The sequence below is a fragment of the Sinocyclocheilus anshuiensis genome, unplaced genomic scaffold (genome assembly GCF_001515605.1).
Source record: "Sinocyclocheilus anshuiensis isolate Anshui unplaced genomic scaffold, SAMN03320099.WGS_v1.1 scaffold186, whole genome shotgun sequence".
In the NCBI taxonomy this organism is placed as follows: domain Eukaryota; kingdom Metazoa; phylum Chordata; class Actinopteri; order Cypriniformes; family Cyprinidae; genus Sinocyclocheilus; species Sinocyclocheilus anshuiensis.
Window position 1 is genome coordinate 664,338 of NW_015542355.1, and position 8,044 is coordinate 672,381.

Genomic DNA, 8,044 nt, shown 5'->3' on the forward strand with positions numbered 1-8,044 from the left:
AGTTTTTTTTAATAATAATAATCATAATAATAATAATTATTATTATTATTATTATTATTATGTTTTCCTAGTTATTGGCAAATATATCATCAGTCAACAAATATAAAAACACAAAACACATGGTTGATTTATTGCTGTGAATAATAATAATCAATCATTTTCTAAACCTTTTTTTGTCATAGTCATATGTCATAACCATCATTCATTAATATAATATTTTCTATAAATCCATGAAAAAAGACGTTCATATCCTGAATAGACTTGTGCCGGTATTCGGTAATGCGATATATCACGGTAATGAATATGGATAATAATAATAATTCATTTAAATGCTACTACTTTCTGTTTTTGAATTGTGTTTAAAGGATTTAAATAGCCATTCAGATTTGTGTATTTGCTATGATGTTCATCACAGCGACAAATACTTAAATATTTAGACTTAATAGGCTATTTATTTTAAAACTTTTTTTTTACATTTGAATCTGGACTACAACATGCACTAGATATTGTTTGAAAAATCGCAACATGAAAATTTGATACCGGCATATCCCTAGTCCTGAATAGTGGCTCATCTGTGATGTAAACGCCTGCTGTGGACTCTTATCTCTTCTTTGCTTTGTATGGTCAGCAAGACCTTATCATATAAACAGCCCAATGGTGTCTGTCTTTTTTAATTTCAAGCTTATTAGCAGAGGTTGAAGAGCATAATGAAAATGAAAGGGTACATTTAGTGCCCTCAGACATGACCCTGTGTGAAATTGCCACAGGAAACAGCAGCTGAAGTCATCTCGGTTTCAACATTTGCATGCAGATCGCTTATGTTTTGTTTACATATTTGTGTGTGTGTGTGTGTGTGTGTGTGTGTGTGTGTTGCTGTTTGAAATTTGTTAATCACACATCAGGGCTTGATGACACTCAAGGCTGGAGGGATTGTAAGGTGCCAAACATGTGTATTTTTTTCCATATATATGTTTTACATATAGTCAGTCTTTTGTTAAACAGCTGTGATTTGTCGGTGGATTGTGCCGGCTTTAAAGTGTGCCACTGCATTGTGGCAATGAAGGATGAATCAACACACCATTCAACATGCTGATGATGCTTCAGGGACAATTCACAAAATGCTCATTAATTCATAATTGCAGCATTTCTATGCTGTTCTTGAACATTCTCCACTTGTTTTTCACATTCTGAGAAATCTGTGTCCAGGAACAAATGTGGTTATAAACTCAAAGACATTGTTCAGTGAATAAAACGAGGTTACTTGATTGTGCATAACTCACCATGACATGACTAGAGTGTTCTAGGTGGTTGTCTACTCCTTTTTTTTCTTAAGTGTGTTGGTCTCTATATGGGATTTTTTCACTCATTTTACCATTTTACCATTTGGTGTGTAATCCAAAAAAAAAAAACAGCAAAAGGCCCCCCAAAACATCTTTTCTCTTCATTCAGGTTTTCACACCACGGGACAGTCATTTGCCACTGATTTAAAACATACTTGAACCCCTGTGAGGCAGAAAAGACAATCATTCCTTAGCATGACACATGGTCCTGTTGACGCTTGGGATCTGATCTTTTAAGCACTTTTTCTCACTTAACACAGTTTTGTGCAGATGTTTTGGGAGTTGACGCAGGCGGCTTGATCAATGTCCTCCCTATAACTCTCTTCGGGTGTTTGAATAATCACGCTCGTACTGAAAAAAAGAAAGCCTCTTGTCCTAGATTTCCCTGATGGAATGTTATGCAAATGATAAAGATCAGAGTCTCACGCCAGCCTCTTTATGTGTGGAACGGTACCAGTGCAATACAAGAAAAATCTATTAGAGGATCACTCAGTTATGTAAATTAAGCATTCAGATTTATTCATCACTCCAATCTATTTAAGCAAACAAATTCAAGTTCTTTCCATGATATCATGCATACAGCATAGGGCAGACACTGAACTGCAGAGCAAAGTTAGTTGGAACTGGGAATCAAATTAATTTTTAACTGTCAGGTTCTCAGAGATTTTGCTAAGTTAATGAGGGCTGAAACACAACCCCACTTAATATGAATCGCAAGTTGAAGCATCATAAAACACATGAAGACTCCAGTAGGATTTCCTTTCGGACCAGTGTTTGAAGAACTTATCTTTCACAAACTGGCAGTTTTGTGAGTTCATTTTAAGTCCATTTCCTAACCTGAAAGGTCCGTCTAGCTCAGTTAATAGCATCTCACACCATTACTCGCTCACAACCTTGATGTTTTCTGACTCAAACTGGTGCTGGTCCTTTAAGGGTCACTCTCACCCTACACTGTAAAAGAAATTCGTAGAAAAATCGAAAAGGTACTGGTAATTTTCTGCCAGGACATTATCCCTTAATTTTACTGATATTTTCTTTAACCCTAAAACTTGGGTTGGGCGATGTCTACCAAATTGGCATCGGACGATGTCTGCAGTGAAACATCGTGATGGACGATGACATCGGGGGGGCGGGGTTAGGGGTGTGCCCGAAGCGGAACTGGGATGTGGCGGATTGCGGGAGAGGGGGTGGTGGGGCTAGTGGGGTTGGGAAGGAATTCAAAAAGATCAATAAAATACTATTTCATGCATTTGGATTCACTACTTACTATCACTATCAATTGAGACACTAATATAAAATTATAGTTCTAATATATGTATATATTACAATCAATTTGATTTGACAAAGCAAATGTAAAGGGAAAAAAAACTTTAAAAAGAACAAAAAAATTAATGAGAGCTGTATAAGTTTCCTATAGGGGGCGGCACAACTTACCCACTGACACATCTTGCCTCACTCTCCACTACCCTCATTTTTGTTTGTTTATTTTAATTTTCTCCCAAAATGTATTAATGATTTTGAATTAAACTTTTGTTAAACTACCAACAGAGGGCATCACTCTCTTTGTTGTCCAGCAGTATCCTCTGATGTAAACCTCACTGAGACATGTTCCTGTGATCATTATCCACAGGAAGCTCATAAAAGGTTTTGAATAGCATCTAGTGTCTTTTTGTGCATCTATACCAAACTTAAGAATATACAGATATACCCTCACAAAAGAGCTAAATATAATAATCTGCATATGAAAAAGACGTTTCAAATGAAGAAGTAAACAACAATGAGATTCTCTCAGTGTGACGTACAGTGCAGACGCACACGCTCCTCATAACCCCGCAGGCTGCACACTCTCCCTCGGTTCCAGCTTAACTAGAGCTCGGTTGTGGGAGGATTCAATCATTCAGCTCCCCAGACAGCATGCCGGGAGCCCTCGGGGCTTTGACATGCGTTTAGACATGATCATGCTACTGCCCCTCATCTTAAGTAGGGGTCGACCGATATGTGTTTTTCAGGGCCGATGCCGATACCGATTATTACAGATCAAGTAGACCGATAACCGATATTTTGAACCGATATATATGTCTGGTGTAAAAATGAAAATGTATGTCAAAATTAAGAATAACAAGGGCTCTGACAAAAACTGCCTTCCCTGGTGTTGGTTGAATTTTGTAATTGATAGCTCACACATTTGTGTTTGGTACATTATGTGCACCAGGTCCACAATATGCATCTAGGAAAAGCCATATTGGCTGAATTCTCATCGACTCGATTTGAAGATGAAAAAATCAACATTATATACAAGACCTCTTGGCACAATCTGGTTCTCCAAATATCAGTCTTTTTTTTCCCAGAAGAGCTTTTTTCTAAGCCCTCTAATCTAATTTTTCAAATCCTGTTCCGGAGCTTAAAAATTCCTGGAAGTTGCAACACAGTGTTCAGACTCAGATCTTGCAGGTAGAGTGCTGTTTTATAGGTACGCATGACTGGTGTCCTTTGATTCGAGCGTTTGCACTTCAACAGCCACTGGCAGAATCACAAAAGAACCTGAACACAAATGCACTGTGGTGGAAATGGCCACTTCCTGTTCTCCTGTTATTTAAGGTGTAGCGAACCACAGAGAATATACTTGTGTACTGTACATTCTCCGATAACCTCACATAACAGATGCTGTATGTGGGAGTATCGGCACCTCCTAGCTTCCATTCGCTTCACACTGCTATCTGAAGTTGCCCCACGGACTCCTGGCATTTGAATTGTAAGCATCGACTTACTTCCATATCTGTCATCTTCCCGTTTTTGAAAGTGTCTTTTTACCGCTGCCGTGGCTTTGCCTCGCCCTAGTCAAAATCAATGTTCATCAGAAGAGGCCAGAGGTCAAAGTGTGACTCGTGAATCCCACTTTATCGATCCTTGGTGAATAATTTAAGCTGGTTATGGTGTTTGCAGTAACAGGTGATGGCTTGGTTCTTCACAAGGGTAAGACGGAGAGGGAGGGGGTGAAAGTGGAGGAAAGGAAAGAGAGAGCCAGAGCCAGATGGAGGATGTGGGGGAGAAGAGAAGCGTGGACGTGAGAAAGTGAGAAAGAAAAGGAGTAGGCAGTTGAACGCTGGTATGGACAATACAAAGAGAGCGTCGTTCAAGGCACTGTGTAGGGGTTGTGCTGTTTCTATTGGTTCTCCTCCACCATTTTAGACCGAACAGAAGGTGACTGGGCTAGAACAGACATACTCAAAATCATGATCTCACTATTGTTATATTCACTTTAATTGGACCATATGGCAAATTGAAGAAACTAACAGTACTTTGATAGAGACACCCTCTTCCTTTCCGTTAGCACATGCTGTTTTTTCTGTGTTTTGGTTTTGGGTGGGAAAAAAGGAAAATTGTCAAATTAAAGGATATAATGAATAAACCATGCATGTGACAAGAGATGAAAAAAATCTATTTTCTCACTGTGCTTTACTCTCAAGGGCTTTAATTGCGACATGAATAGAGATTTTTTTCTGTTTATATACTTTGTTCCATGTCATTTTAATCTGCAGAGACAACTGTAAGTAAGCCATTAGTTGGTTGATTTCTTAAAAAACAGCTGTCGTTGTCGTCACTTCCGGTGTATTCTCAGCCTCAGACATCATGCCCACAGACCGTTGGCTGAACATCTGATGCATATGGCACACAAAATTGGAAACACTTCAGGAGTTTCAAAGTCGTCATCAGATTGGTTGAATTATACAGGATTTCTGGGAGATGTGTATGTCACGTTCTTTAACATTTCACCCGGAAACAAAGATGCCGTGACGCCTCCTCATGGAAGAAGAAAGCCGTTGTGTTTACAAGTGTGACAATGAACGCTTATCAGGATCAAGTAAATGCTGGATTTTCAAAAGTATGTGAAATATTTAATGTTTGCGGCATAGAATCTTTACAATAAGTCCAAGAGTTTTACACACCGGTCTTTTATTGTGGGGACATTTCCACACCCCTAAACATGATGCGGCACAAAACTAAACGTGATTGGTTGCTTTACCTGTCAGACATATGGCATCTTGGGCGGTCCTTGGCCATTCAAAACGGCCAAAGTTCCCAGACCTTCTGCCGTTAATCTGAAGGTCTGGCTACACGAGACTACTTCCGGTGTGAGTACGCTGTGCGCGTTTGACTGCCGCTTCACACTGGGGCTGTATTGTTTTGTCTTGTTGTTTTTGTTAGAATTTATGCTCTCCTGGTTTCAAAAATGGATGACCAAATGGACATACAAAGGACTGTTTTCATGACTCCAGCTGGTGCGCGGAGGTGGTGTGCTCAGTTCCATGGCTTGCTGTGGCATCTCGTACGGCCTAAACTGACTCCACAGGCCTGCCTGCCTTACGGCATTTGCAGCGTGGTTGCTGCTGACGGAGTGGCTGTGTCTTTGATGGGAGGATTTAGTGGCAGTGGCTGTCATTGTTGAGCGTTCCCGTTTTCCTTTTGGGGTCCTGGAGTTTATACTCGTTTGGGCTCTGTGGCACTCGAGATGTGGCTTGACGCGGGTAGCTTGGCGAGTCTACACCATTGGGCCTGCTCTGGTTATGCATATCACGCTACTGCTCATTCTGTTTGGACCGTTGGCTCGGACATATGTACGTTTTCACTCTTGATTATACATGTGCCTCAGATTCTATGATTTTTTGTTTTGATTGTTGTGTATAATTGTTGTGTATACTTGTTTATTGTATTTATCTTGTTATATTTTATGTTTAATGTTGATTGCAAAGCGCTTTGAGCTTGGGAAAAGCACTATATAAAATGCACTCATCATCATCAACAAAAAAGTACAGTGTGTAAAACGGTGACTCTTTGTTTGAGCTGATAAATAGCAGTTAATAGGTTTAATAGCATGCTGATAAATAAGGGTCATAATTGCCTGATTTGTCAAGCACAAACTCATCAACTTGCTAATTTACAGGGCATTTATAAAAGTGTGTGAACTGACTCTGGCACTACCAAAGATTTCTCTGTTCAATTTTTTTTTTGAGCTGCCTGACATCAGTATAACATGCTTAACCAATAGCAATTATTTTGGTTTTCAGCTGTGATTCATAAAAAGCTAATTTGCTATGGGTACCCTTGAGTTTTTTATTTTAAATAAATAGCAAAATAGCATGTTGCTAAATAAGAGTTACCACAGTTGTCTGATTCGTCAAACACAAACTCATCTTTATTTAGCAACTTGTTAACAACTTACAGAGCATTTTAAAAAGTGTACAGTGTGTAAATAATGTGACTTTGTTGCACTATAAATACATTTCCTTGTTTGTTTGAGCTGCCTGACAACAGCAGTACTGGCTCAACCAATGGCGTGAGTTTGGGCTGGACTATTTGTCTGTCTGAGCAAGATGATGGGAGTGAAGCAATGACAGGAAACCTGTTATGAAACAATCACTATTTGTGAAATTATTTTGCTTTTCAGTTGTGATGTAGGTTGTTTGTAAGATATTAGAATGCTAATTTGCTTTGGGTGCCCTATGTTTTTTTTTTTATTTTCCTGTTCGCAGCAAGTATGCTAAATATAACAATAACTATACAGATTTAATAGTCATTCTAATTCAATGAAAATAGGGAAGTTTTCACCGCAACTATAACGATTACGACACAGAGGAACAAAATCAGATTCCACCCGACTTTCAAGTGCTCAGGCATTTAAAGTGCCAGTAGCCATTGATTACAAACATAATTGCAACACAAGTCAAAACTTACATAAAAACATTGAAAGGGGCACAGAATCTGTCTGCTTGGTTGGTTCATTATACCGAATATCAAAGATTTCTTTGCTCTGGTTCGAATATTACCATTAGCCAGCAGTGTTATCTAGTGACCTGTATGAATCTAAGAGGCTTATGGTAAAATGAGAAAGGAAATATTGGGGCTGATGTTTATCTTCTACGAGATTCATTTTCCATTAAATACTAATTATGATGGATCCAGTGCCATACCCTCCTTACGTTTCAGACCCCTATCTATTAGGAAGTAATCTCTCTCAGTGTTTGGATTGTACTTAAAAAGTTATGCCTGAAACTGCAGTCAGAAGTTTAAAGCAGTGGTAAAATAGTTCTGCTCTTCATATTTTAACAGGAACAGCAATTACTTTTGTGAATGAGGCTGCAATTTTTATATCAATTGCCTACACCCCCCACCACCCTTATAATCCTGCTTAAACTCTGAATAAGCAATTACGCCATAGCCCACTAGTTCCCCTTTAATGCTTCTTTCATCTGCCCGCACCCAGTTTTCCATCATTTTTGCCTGATTAAAAGATGGAGGGGTGAAGCAAATTATGAATAGGTTGTTGAACCAGTGAAGTTACCCTGAAAGAAGTAATGACATTTTAGGGTAAAAAGAGGTTGTTTAATTGTGTGTGTTTGCGCTTGGGTGATTACAGCTTGTATGTGTGGCTGGGTTGTTTTTATTACTAGTACTTTACACAAATACGCTACACTTTTTTTTAAAGCATTAGAGGCACAAACCTTATGTTTTTTGTTGTTAGAACTATTAGATGTTAGATAAACTATTAGCTAACATAAAATTAACTTAGGTTAAGTACATAAAATGCCTGTATCCTCATGTTAAAATTGTAGTTTTGGTGTGTGTGTGTGTGTGTTTATATATATATATATATATATACATATTATATATTATTATTATATACAGTTTATACTGGAATTAAATTT